Here is a 14035-nt window from a genome sequence, read left to right as displayed (position 1 = left end):
CATTCATTCAGATCTAGGATGTGTTATTTGAGTGTTCCCTTATCAGCTCTCCAGAAGTGCAGTGCACAAGGGCTGCCAGATCTCGGCTGCAAAAATGCCAACCACCGATGGTTAGTCGGTTTTCCCCAAATCATTTTGCTGCCAACTTGTGGTTGTCAGCATCTTTCAGTTTTTCAGATTTGATGACCTTGCATAAGAGTTAATGGGCAGTGTTCCCTCATGTCTGTTCTGATAGTTGTCATGAATCATTAGGTGATAATGAGTAGCAGAAGTAACAGGAAATAAGTACAAATAAACTGGGATGGTAGCACAGGGACGGTAGGCATGCTGGTGCGCTTTTGCATGCTGCCTTTACAGATTTCTTAGGAATGGGGTGAGTTAGCAGTTCATACTCTGAATTATTCTTGATAGGTAATTTTCCCATATACTGTACTTTGTTCTATTTTTAGCCATTTTAAATCAAAATATGATAAAATACATTTAAGTGAATTAAAATGCAACAGTGAGGCTGCAAATAAAGCACAACCTTTGCATAACACATCAGAATTGTTCTGGCGAAGGAAATCATTTGATGAAAACCGTATATAATTCTAAATACTTTGTGATAGTTAAAAACTTTTTAAAAACATCAATAATAGTAAACATTAATGTGGTTTTAAGAGTTTTAATCTGATTTACTGTACGACAACATATGCTTAAAAATTGATAATACATAAGATCCAGTCATAAATAAATGTAGGGTTTAGAATGTAAAGCTACTGGAAACTGATTGAAAAGTAAAATGTATTTTACATCATTCGCTAATTAGGTACTATGTACAAATGAGAACAGGTTTTGATCTTGTAACATGGAAAAGGAAAGAAGCCTTTCAAATATATTTATTCTCTTATCAATACATCAATATATTCTTCTTTGTGGGAAATGAAGCTATAGCTTCCTTTCATTACTATCTTACTAATTTCATATAGTATGTCCTGACATCTTCTAGCATTTGTTTTGTTGTGAAATAAACACCAGTGCTTTAATTTACCCTCCCAGATACCCTAGAATTAGAGTTAATAAATGGGCTTCTGGGATGTCAGCAGCCCTTTCATAATACCCACAACAATACAGAGCAATATTTTTCATTTAATTACCTGATCATCAAATTAATTTGGTAGCAATTGGCAGGAGCAGTGGGAAGGGTAATCTCTTAATAAATTACTAGAGCTGTAATCTGTATTCCCATCATCATCAATTGCATCTATCAAGAACTGCAGGCAGGAAAGTGCTCTAATATTTACATAATATTTCATTTATTTTCTGGTCTGGTTAGTACATAATACTAAGCAATTCTAGAGTTAGCTTACTTTTCCAATGCAAACCAGATCATTCAACAAACCATGATAAAAAATCCTGGCTCAGGAGATTTCTGGTGAGCAAATGGTAAACTGCTATCCCACAAACAGCAGGAAACATTGTGGTTGAAAATGGCAGCTGGATCTGGACCATTGAAACCTCTCTGAGAAAGGAGAGAGCTTGAGATTGCCCTTATATATACTAGTCAGCTGAGGTATGAGTGGTAAATACACTGTAGGTAGCGAGGTTTTCAATTGCTTTCAAACAGCTGATATTAGCAGGATTCCACCAAACTCATAGCCCTCAAGGCAGCCTTTCAAGGTTCAACCTCAATCAATTTACTTTATGTTTTAGATTGCTTTTTAAAGGTTAAGGACTTTCAGAACTGCAAACTATAATCATATTAAGTTTTTCTTCAATTTCCATAATTTTGTTATAATTCATGCTTTTCAACAAAAAAATTGAATATGCAGTAAAAGTGCTGATTATTATTTTTTTAATGGATAAAGAGTCCAGATTGACTTGAATTAGAAGTTTGAAATTACAGTAACTGTAAGAATCCTTTGTATGGAAAGTTATCTATGTTTGCACTTGGAATTGATTAGGTGACTTTGAAAATTGGTCACTAGAGGGCACCAGAAGGAAATAAATTTATCAATAAATTCTTTAAGAGAAAATGTGATTATTGGGCTCCAAAAATAAGTTATCTGCTATTGAAAAAATGGATGATGTCACTGAAGAGGAACAAGTTCCATCAGATAAAACAAATTTATTTAAATGTGAATTTGAAAATGACAGCATATAAGAGATGGAAAAAGATGAAATAGTGGATATTAAAAAAAAATACATTTGCAAATGAGACTTGTTGATTATTTAACAATTTAAAAGACATACTTACTATTCTCATAGTGGATTTATTAAAGGGATGTTGAAGTTGTCATTGATTTCTTGAGAAGAAGAAAGAATATGAATACTGTGATATGGATAACCTTTAAAAACTTTATTTACAAAAAGGGCTTTTAAAGAATATGAAAAGAAAGCAGATGTTAGGAAATTGTGTGAGAGGACTAAAGATTTTTAGGAAAAAGGAAATCAGTTAACATTGTTTTATTTTATCAAAGCTAAAATAAATACAGTGGTACCTCAGTACTCGACCACAATTCGTTCCAGAAGTGTGGTTGAGAACCGATTTGGTCGAGTACCGAATTTATTTATCCCATAGGAAATAATGGAAATGGATTTAATTGGTTCCCAGCCCCTGTTAACTCGCTGGGAACCAATTACGTAAATCTATTTTCTTTATTTCCAATGGGATAAATAAATTCAGTACTGCAAGCTGCAGGAAGGGTGGGGGCTGCTGCAATGCCAGCAGCTTCAGGGGGCTGAGGAGCTCTATAAGAGCTCCAAGCTGCAGGAAGGGTGGGGGCTGTTGCAATCCCAGCAGCTTCGGGAGGCTCCTTTCCTCAATGCTTCCTGTTATTACCTGTAAGCAGCTGCAAAAACTTTCTCCCTCCCAGCGGCTGCAACGGCTTCTCTTCGAGGAGCAACAGCGCCGGGAACGTCACGTAAGGAAGGGAAGCTGCTGGAGCGGCGGCAACTGCTGAGATGGCTCCGGCGGCTTCCCTTCATCACGTGACGTTCCCGGCGCTGTTGCTACTTGAAGGGAAGCCGGCGGCGGGAAGGAGAACGTTTTTGCAGCTGCTTACAGGTAATAAGAGGAAGCAGTGAGGAAAGGAGCCCCCCGAAGCTGCCGGGATTGGAGCAGCCCCCACCCTTCCTGCAGCTTGGAGCTCTTAGAGAGCCCTCAGCCCCCTTAACATTTCGGATAATGAACAAAATTTTCTCTGGCTGTTCAGTATCTGAATTTTTGTTCAGATACCGAAGCAAATTTTTGCCGGAAATTTTGTTCGTTATCCGAAATGTACGAGAACCAAAGCGTTCAAGTACCGAGGTACCACTGTAGATTGCTAGAAAAGGAGGCACAAAAGTAAAAGGAAGCATTCATACTAGATTTATTAGATATAGTTTATTAATGCTGTAGTTATTTCTGATAATCCTTAATAGACTTTTGCTGGTTAATGTGGTATGATATGAAGAGGGTTATGAGTTATGGGATGAAGATATGGGTTAGTTTTATTTTAAGAGATAGTAAAATGCTGTTAATGTTTGTTCATGATTACATAAAGAAAGAGCTTTTGTTCCCTTTTTCTTTATTTTTTTCTTTTTCGGCATTATTTGTGTGTGTGTGTGTATGCGCGCTGTCTGCCTGTGTAGTTTGAGCTTTCTGCACCAACTCAGGAAGCTCAAACTGCCCAAGGAGCTGCTGGTACAGTTCTACAGATGAATCATTGAGTCTGCCATCTGCACCTCTATAAATGTCTGGTTTACTGTAGTTCTGTAACCCAACAAGACCGACACAGACTTCAGAGGATAATCAGAACTGCAGAAAAAATAATTGCTGCCAACCAGCCTTCCACTGAGGACCTAGATGCTGCACAAGTCAAAAAGAGGGCAGGGAAAATATTTACAGACCCCCTCGCATCCTGGACACAAACTGCTTCAACTCTTACCCTCAAACCAACACTGTAGAGCACTGCACACCAACACAACTAGACACAAGAACAGTTTTTCCCTGAACGCCATCACTGCTAAACAATTCTTTCAACACTGTCTAACTATTTACTAAGTCTGCACTACTATTAATCTTCTCATCGTTCCTATCACCCATCTCCTCCCACAAATGACTGTAATGACTGTAACTTTGTTGCTCGTATCTTTACAAATTATATTGACAGGTTCCTAATATAATTTGATTGCTTACTTGTACCTGGACTATCACTGAGTGTTATACTTGATGATTCTTGATTAACATCTCTTTTATTTTATGTACACTGAGAGCATGTGCACAAGACATATTCATTGTGTGTCCAATCACCCTTGGCCAATAAACGTCTTCTCTTGTCTATAATATTAGTTTAATACGTATAACCTAATTTTGATAAAAATACACATTACTATAATGTATGAATCCATTCAGTATTTGCTGAGGGGTGGGCAGCAATATATACATTGTGCAGTGTATGCTTACTCTAAAGCAGTGGTTCTCAACCTGGGGGTCGGTTTGGCACTTTGGGGGTCAAATGACCATTTCACATGGGTTGCCTAAGACCATGGGGGGAAAAACAAATTTCCCATGGTGTTAGGAACTAAAGCTTCTATTCTGGTGCCTTGGAACATATTTACAGTGGGGGTGTCCCTCTAACCTTCCTGCCATTCAACTTAAAGCTCTGTTGGGATAATTGGCGCTAGACTTATGGTTGGGGTCACCACAACACGAGGAACTTTATTACGGGGTTGTGGCACTGCTCTAAAGTGTACTGCTCCAGCTAATTTAATTTCTAGCTGAAATTATTTTATCTGCAGGCTTTCTACTGCAGAAAGCAAGTTCCCAGATTTGTGGTTGCTGTCTAAATCTAGTAATAAATTTGAGGAAGATCTACATAATCTGTTATTTCAAGGGTTTTCTCTGCAAACTAATTAACACTGCCAGATCATTGTTCTGAACAGAATGAGACAACTTGACCAGTGACAATTTGCTATGGGACAATTCAGCAATTCAATTTAATTATTTAATTTAAAATATTTTAAGTTTTGTCATTCACATTTCATTTTGTCACTCCTTTTGCATCTTTTCTTTAATGAGTCTATTCTAACATTTCTTTGATATCTGTGTAACTCTTGTCCCACTGTGCATTGGCCTGGGGCGAGTTGGCTATGGCAAGTTGCCCTGTTCTGAACTCTCAATATGACTTAAGCCCATCTTATACAACACACTAGTGGGACATTTAAATAGTAGCTAGTTCTGTTACTCGATATGCTGGGTTAACTTTTATTGTAAAGGATAAGTCCAGGGATGGCTGGTGCTGATGCTAATCTTGTTGCTAATCAAATAAAAAACATATCTTACAGATGGTCAAATACTAGAAGTTCTTTATTCCACAGGTCACCAACTTGTTGTCTGTGGACCACTGGTGGTACCCAAGAAAATGTTGATGGTCCGTGGAGAAATCTTGGCCCCTGGTCCAGATATGATGGAGAGCAATTAATCCAGTCAAGGAAGAAGAAAGAAAAGGAAAAAGAGGAAAAGAAAGGAAAGGGAGGGAAGGGACTACGGCTACAGCTCTGGAATATGGGACTGACTTTCCCAACATCAGCAAGTCACCATCAAATAAGTTACAATTATTTTGTAATAATTACGCTAACTTTAATAATTTTGTTACAATTAAACAACCTTTAAAGATTTTGTTATGATTAAATAAGCATTTACGATTTTGTTATAATTAAGTAAGCATTTATAATTTTGTTAGGTTAAATAGATGCATTTCATATTAATAAAATGGAAGTTCTCTGATCATTATTTTACAAAGGTATTTATCATTAAAAAATTCATATTTGTGGTCTGCGGGACTTAAAACTATGAATTAATGTCCATGGGATTTAAAATTATGATCTTGGAGGTTCCTGAGGTCCAAAATGTTTGGGGACCCCTGCTTTATACAATAGATATAATTAAAAGAAAAATAGTGGGAAATCACAGAGTACACAAAAATACTTGGTTTATTACATTAAGTGATAGAATTCCGTGGGGTCTGTAGTATTACACATTATTCAAAGAGCCTCTGAACAGCAGAGCCAATGAACAGCATCTTCCCTGCCTCCCCAAAAATAATTTCTAAGAATGAATCTGCTAGTAGGAAAAATATATTCTCATCATCTGACCTGTAGGACAGTTAGATAATCAAGGCTTCATCCAATCAATGTGACATGTCAGATAAAATGAGCAGCCAAGTCAAATGTGTAACTGACTCAATTTCCCCAGCTGGGAAAGAACACAGGCAAGCTTGAATTGGAAATGTGTATAATTTCTAAATAGAGTTTTATTTCTTAACTAACTTTTTAGACAGAGGGACAGTTGCTTTAAACTAATGATTTGGCACTGGTGGAATGGATTTTCATCTTTCTTACAGTTTCTTCTTACCTCCCTGAAATTACTTTAGGAGAACTTCCAGAGTATAAGTGGAAAAATACAGATATACTGTAGCAGGGAAGTGGGAAAATGCTAATGTTAAAGAGACCCTCTTTGGATGAACTTGGAATAATGAAAACCTCAGAGGTAAGGTTTAAACAGGATACCTGTATAGATGTTATAGTACGCAGGCAGTGCAGCTTTCCAAGTTTGATTTTCCATGTTGCTACCACCACTATAAGAAGCCTCTCAAATATCTGGCCAACATCTCTAATGCTTCCTTGAGGAAGGCTTTTACAGCTCTTAATTTTCCAACCATGCCTTTCACATACCTTGAAGGCAGATTTTGTAAACTTCCAGTAGAAAGTGTGTGTGTGTGTGCACTGAATTAATGTAGAACACAACAATAAATATTGATTGGTATGATCTCGGATGTCACCCTGTGCTGAGACCCATTTATTGTTATGCAATAAAACCCTTAACCAATTTGCCTACTTTTTGATTAACTTCTGGAAATAATGTTCATTTATTATTCCATGAATTGAAGAAAAATATTGATGGACATATATGTGATGCAGTACATAATTGCCTTTGATTGCATTTTGCATAATTTCAGAAACATAGTTTGCAGTGAAGCAATTTCAGCAAGATTTGATGTCTTCCAGGCAGTTACAGTGTTCCCTCGATTTTCGCGGGGGATGTGTTCCGAGACCACCCGCGAAAGTCAAATTTCCGCGAAGTAGAGATGCGGAAGTAAATACATTATTTTTGGCTATGAACAGTATCCCAAACCTTCCCTTAACACTTTAAACCCCTAAATTGCAATTTCCCATTCCCTTAGCAACCATTTAGATTATTACCATGTTTATTTATTAAAGTTTATTTAAAAAAATGTTTTTTAAAGGCAGACAAAAGTTTGGCAATGACATATGATGTCATCGGGCAGGAAAAACCGTGGTATAGGGGGAAAAAACATGAAATGTTTTTTAATTAATATTTTTGAAAAACCGTGGTATAGACTATTCGCGAAGTTCGAACCCGCAAAAATCGAGGAAACACTGTATTTCAATTTTGTAAAGAAAAAGAATATAACACTATAAAAATAAATTTGTATTACATGTTTTTAAACTCGATAAATACAAAATCAAAAATAAGGAAATGCAAGAGAAACACTAAACTTTCAGAGAATATTTATTTTAGGTAATTCTGTTTCAGAAAAAATCAAAGAACATGAAAAAATCTTGCATATGGAACAAAAAAACCCTATTTGAATTAGTAGGAATACATTCACCTTATGTATTTATTATGTATTCATTCATATATTCTAATCTAATTTATATGCCACCCAACTCCTGAAGGACTCTGCCCGGCTTACAACAGAAAGAAAGACATATAAAAACAATTTAATAACAATTAAAATCTCTTTAAAACCATACATATGTTTTGGGGCCGGATCTAAGAGATGAGATTTGGTCAAGGGCCCCAGGCCTGCCACCAGAGCCATGTCTTTAAGGCTTTCATGGAGAAATCCTACATTGTGACTGAATAAATATAAGCATTTTGTGTTTCATTTGATGATGTTCTTCCATCGTGTTCGAAGAGGACCTCTAATGGGTTGTGGGTTGTACGTGATGTGTCCGCAGGTGGCTGGTAAGGCCTATACGGGCACAAAATGTTCTGCCACATGTTGGACAGACATGTGTGGGCACCATTGTTGCAACATTTGCAGCTCTGGCTTTGCAGAGTGCTCACTTCTCTTCTGCTATGAATGTTCTTCTGACCTCAAGATGTCTGGCAGTCTTGGTGGATCAGCATGCGCCATGTTGGTCGATCTTGTGCCAGAGTTTCCCAGGAGGGAATAATATTGAGGGACCTGAAGGAAGCTTTCATCATGTCTTTGTATCGCTTCCTTTGTCCCCCATGTGATCGCTTTCCTTTAGACAGCTCACCATAGAAGAGCTGTTTAGGGATGCAATGGTCTGGCATCCTAGCAACATAGCCTTCCCAGTGTATCTGGGCTTTCATTAGCAGGGTGGGAATTGATGGCAGGCCTGCTCTGGAGAGGACCTCAGTGTCTGGCACCTTATCCTGCCACCGGATCCTCAGAATTCCACGGAGGCAGGTCATGTGTAAATGGTTCAATTGCCTAGCATGTCCCCTATAAACACTCCAAGTCTCACTGGCATACAACAGGGTAGTTAGCACTACTGCTGCAAAATTATCCACACCAGTTTGCATTTCATTCTCTGATCCAGCATTCAGGGCACAGTCATCAGCAAAGAGGTAAAATGTGTTTCATTTAACTTTCATAGGAATGTACTGCTCTGAGTAACAACTTGATATTATTACAAGAATGTAAGGCAATGCATACCGGTACTTCTGACCTGAGGAAAGTACAGAATAAAATAATAATAAAGCTGTATATTAGAATAGGAAAGCTATGATACTCTCTGGGTTAGTGACAATGGTTGAGAATTTGAATGTTTTGTTTGCTCTTAAACAGTTCTAATTCTTGGAATAAAGAGCCCAAGATAGAAAGTAAACTGTAGGATTATGGCTAAGAATAATTACCAGTGATTACAAGTGGATTTTGGAACAGAGTTGTCAACCTGACCTAAATAGATTGTTTGCAAATACTGTAAAAAAAATACTGTAATTCATAATAGACACCACTAGCCTGGAAACCAGGAGTCTTGTGAATTCTAGACTTCCCTTGGGTATGAAAGGCTTTAGGCTAGGCACTCTCTATGGAGAAAACAGCAGGAGTATGATGTATATTGCCACTTTGAGTGGCAGTATATATTAAAAAGTGGGATAAAAGTGGATAATTATAAAATTTAAAAATAGAGAAGATACTTTTACATAAAATTAAAAAGCTGTAGCATGCTAACATATGTAGATTACCATTACTTGATTCAGCCCAGACAACCTGTCTGGTTATTTATCAATTTAAACATTTAGGCTAGCTATTATTCCAACAGTGTAGCAGCAAGTCATAAGATAATGCAATAACGCCAAACAAAATAAGTAATATTTTAAATCGTGCCCTTTAAAATACACAGATAAATTACTCTGACAGGCGCCCGTAAGGGACAAAGGGCATTGTTTGTAAGTCTCAGGTAGAGGAAGAAAAACTACCTGGTATGGAAAGGCAAGTAATATTGGCAGCAGCCGGGCCTCTAGGGAAGGCCCTTGTACAGCTGGGGTCATCCTCCACTCTCCCAATAATGTTATTCTCCCAGCCCTAGGAGACTGAGGAGGGCTCCCTCTCTGCTGCTACAAAGCGTAATATCCTCATCCAATATATTCATACTCATCCAAGGGGTAATGTTACTGGCACCTGGTGCAATCCTAGGATTAGTGTTACTTGGATTCTGTTCCAGATAACAGGCTTGCTGCTGTATATTTTGTTACCTGCAGTTTCTATCTTCAGAAGGCAGACCTTCATAGAGTGCACTGAAATAACCCAAATATCATGTATGTACTAAAGTGATCAGGCCATCCCCGGGAGTTGCAAATTGCGAAGTAAGATATAGGTGGCTGAAGGCGTCCAATGACTCTTGGGCCTGGAGTGATACAGATGAATCCACAACTCAAACTATGCATCTGCTTCTGCAAGAAGAATATAGCTCCAGGCACATTCCCTGTCTTGCAAGCTGCCAATTTCTAGTATCTCTATTTTGCTGATAGTTAACTTCAGCTTATTACTGAATAAACTGAACATTTATGCTGTCTTGCCTGAGTCTAATGAAATGGAAAATCAGTTCCAGTGACTTTAGATTTTATAATTAGAGAAATTAGTTTGGATTTTCAATGCAGAATTCCAGAACTGCAGTAATTGCATTGTCATTGATTGTATTTAAAAAAGCCATTGCTATTTATCTTTTCCCCATAATCAGGAGGAAGGGTGGTCTTCATGTATTTTTTCAAGCATGTATATTGCCTGATCTAAAATACTGATACAATTCACTCATGGTGCATCCATTCAATTGTGACATGACCATCTTGTGACTCTAAACTTGATAACATTTATAGAAAAAAATCAGCAAACAAATGGAGTAAGTTTGCTGGGATTTGCCAACCGCCTTTGTTCTGATGCAGCCAGTTGTCCTCTGCTGTTTGTGGCTTTACAACAAGCAGCAATAACCCTTGTGTCTTGTTTGAATGATTTGCTCTCAGTTTGTAAGCTCACAGCAGTTGCTTTCATTTCCAGATCCTCTGGCATTGTTGCTTGTTTTGAACAGAGAAGTTTCTGTGCCTATGTGCTACAATAGTGGCACATGTCCTCATTAAAATATCTAGAAATTCATGTTCTTTTCCTGTAGAACAGAACTTTCTTTTCCGGCCACTGTGGAGGGTTTGCTTCTAGAAAATGCTGATATTAATGAAAGTTGTCGTGCTTTCAACTGAAGAAGGAGCACATCATTGAGCAGAAGAGCCATGTTTATTGCAAAGTTTCTTGAATGCCTACTTTAGTAATAGCACTTAGACTTATTTACCACTTCACAGTGTCTTATAGCCCTCTCTAAGAGGTTTCCAGAATCACTATAATGCTAACAACAATCTGGATCCTCGGAAGAATGGAAGACTGAGTCAACATTGAGTTGGTCAGCTCCTGGCAGTCAACAGTGAGTTACCTTGCAATACTGACCACTGCGCCACCATGTGTTTCTTGTTTAGTTGCAACAAGCCCACTTGTTAAGAGAACTCTACTTAGGTTTTGTGTGAAGGGAACTGAATCTCCTCAAAACCAACAGGTGAAAGTCCATGAATCAATTTAAGTCCATTTGCATTCTGATATCTAGGGCTTTTTTTTTTATTTTAAAAAAGGACATTCCTCTACATCCTTTTTCTCATAATTTTTGGGGGGAGGGGAGTCCTTCATGCATTACCGAAGAGATTCATAGGTATTTAACTCAGGATGCATCCATTCATCTGTGACATGACCATCTCAGGACTCTGGACATGTTTTATCTATTTGGGGGGAAAGGAGCAGCAAAAGCCAATAGAATAAGATTACTCAGATTTGCTGACTTCTTTGTTCTTGTCCAGTCGAGCTGCTTGTGTTGTTTGTAACTTTGTTCCTTGCATTCACAGAGCATCTGAAATGGGAGATTTCAAAGAAGTACCAAAGAAAATAAGAAAGTTAATCAGATCCTATAGCTTCACAAAAGTGAAAATGACACAATATTTCCATTTTCAGTGTGTATCTTATTTATTTATTTATTTATTTATTGTTTAGATTTGTATGCCGCCCCTCTCCGCAGACTCGGGGCGGCTCACAACAAAGTGAAAACAATTTACAACAAATCTAAATTACTATTTAAAAATATTTAAAAGACCCCATTTTCTAAACACACATACATACAAACATACCATTCATAAATTGTATATGCCCGGGGGAGATGTCTCAGTTCCCCCATGCCTGACGAGAAAGGTGGGTCTTAAGGAGCTTACGAAAGGCAAGGAGGGTAGGGGCAGTTCTAATCTCCGGGGGGAGTTGGTTCCAGAGGGTCGGGGCCGCCACAGAGAAGGCTCTTCCCCTGGGGCCCGCCAACTGACATTGTTTAGTTGACGGGATCCGGAGAAGGCCCACTCTGTGGGACCTAATCGGTCGCTGGGATTCGTGCGGCAGCAGGCGGTCTCGGAGATATTCTGGTCCAGTGCCATGAAGGGCTTTAAAGGTCATAACCAACACTTTGAATTGTGACCGGAAGTTGATCGGCAACCAATGCAGACTGCGGAGTGCTGGTGAAACATGGGCATACCTAGGTAAGCCCATGACTGCTCTCGCAGCTGCATTCTGCACGATCTGAAGTTTCCGAACACTTTTCAAAGGTAGCCCCATGTAGAGAGCATTACAGTAGTCGAACCTCGAGGTGATGAGGGCATGAGTGACTGTGAGCAGTGATTCCCGGTCCAGATACGGCCGCAACTGGTGCACCAGGCGAACCTGGGCAAACGCCCCCCTCGCCACAGCTGAAAGATGGTTCTCTAATGTGAGCTGTGGATCAAGGAGGCCGCCCAAGTTGCGGACCCTCTCTGAGGGGGTCAATAATTCCCCCCCCCAGGGTAATGGAAGGACAGATGGAATTGTCCTTGGGAGGCAAAACCCACAGCCACTCCGTCTTATCCGGGTTGAGTTTGAGTCTGTTGACACCCATCCAGGCCCCAACAGCCTCCAGACACCAGCACATCACTTCCACTGCTTCGTTGACTGGACATGGGGTGGAGATGTAAAGCTGGGTATCATCAGCGTACTGATGATACCTCACCCCATGCCCTTGGATGATCTCACCCAGCGGTTTCATGTAGATATTAAATAGCAGGGGGGAGAGGACCAACCCCTGAGGCACCCCACAAGGGAGAGACCTCGGAGTCGACCTCTGGCCCCCCACTAACACCGACTGCGACCGACCGGAGAGGTAGGAGGAGAACCACTGGAGAACAGTGCCTCCCACCCCCAACCCCTCCAGCCGGTGCAAAAAGATACCATGGTCAATGGTATCGAAAGCCGCTGAGAGGTCAAGAAGCACCAGGACAGAGGATAAACCCCTGTCCCAGGCCCGCCAGAGATCATCCATCAACGCGACCAAAGCAGTTTCCGTGCTGTAACCGGGCCTGAAACCCGACTGTTGGGGACCTAGATAATCGGCTTCTTCCAAGGACCGTTGGAGCTGGAGTGCCACCACCTTCTCGACAACCTTCCCCATGAAGGGAAGGTTGGAGACTGGCCGGTAGTTATTTAGTACGGCTGGGTCCAGGGAAGGCTTCTTGAGGAGGGGGCGCACGAGCGCCTCTTTATAGGATGATGGAAAGAATCCCCTCCCCAAGGAAGCATTGACAATCTCCTGGACCCAGCTCCGTGTCACCTCCCTGCTGGCCGAAACGAGCCAGGAGGGACACGGATCCAGTAAACAGGTGGCGGAACTCACAGCTCCAATGGCCTTGTCCACTTCATCAGGTGTCACCAGATCAAACTCTTCCCAGACAGGTGGACAAGTACGGGCCCCAGTCACCTCGACTGACTCGTCGTCAGCTGATTCTATTTTCCAATTAGAGTCGAGGTCTGCCCGGATCTGAGCGATTTTATCAGCGAAAAACATGTTAAAATCCTCGGCACTACTCTGTAAGGGCTCCCCAACTCCCCCCTGGTTAAGAAGGGAGCGGGTCACCCTTAACAGAGCGGCCGGGCGGGATTCCGCTGATGCAATCAAGGCGGCATGATACGCGCATCTTGCCGCCTTGAGTGCCACTTTGTAAGTCTTAATAAAAGCTCTTACAAGTGTTCGATCGGATTCAGACTTACTCTTCCTCCATCGCTTCTCTAGACGTCTCTTCTGGCGTTTCAACTCCCGGAGCTCCTCGTTGAACCATGAAGCTCTACGGGGTCTAGTGCCACGGAGAGGTCGCAAAGGCGCAATCTGATCAAGAGCCTCCGCTGCAGCCTTGTTCCAGGCTTCCTTTTTACAGTGTGCTGATATTGATAACTGGTAACATGCCGATTGGCACTGGTAATATGTCAGTATTCATATTGATTAAACCGCTGTAAATCCTGATGGAACTACAAAGTTGGGGTTTTTTGATGGAAAGAAGTAACTTAAAATATCAATAAATTATATTTATCCCATACAGAGATAACTTTCAAAAGAAGAGGAAATCAGATGTCCA

The sequence above is a fragment of the Erythrolamprus reginae genome, chromosome 2 (assembly GCF_031021105.1).
Source record: "Erythrolamprus reginae isolate rEryReg1 chromosome 2, rEryReg1.hap1, whole genome shotgun sequence".
Taxonomy (NCBI): Eukaryota; Metazoa; Chordata; class Lepidosauria; order Squamata; family Dipsadidae; genus Erythrolamprus; species Erythrolamprus reginae.
This window is presented reverse-complemented; position numbering follows the sequence as displayed.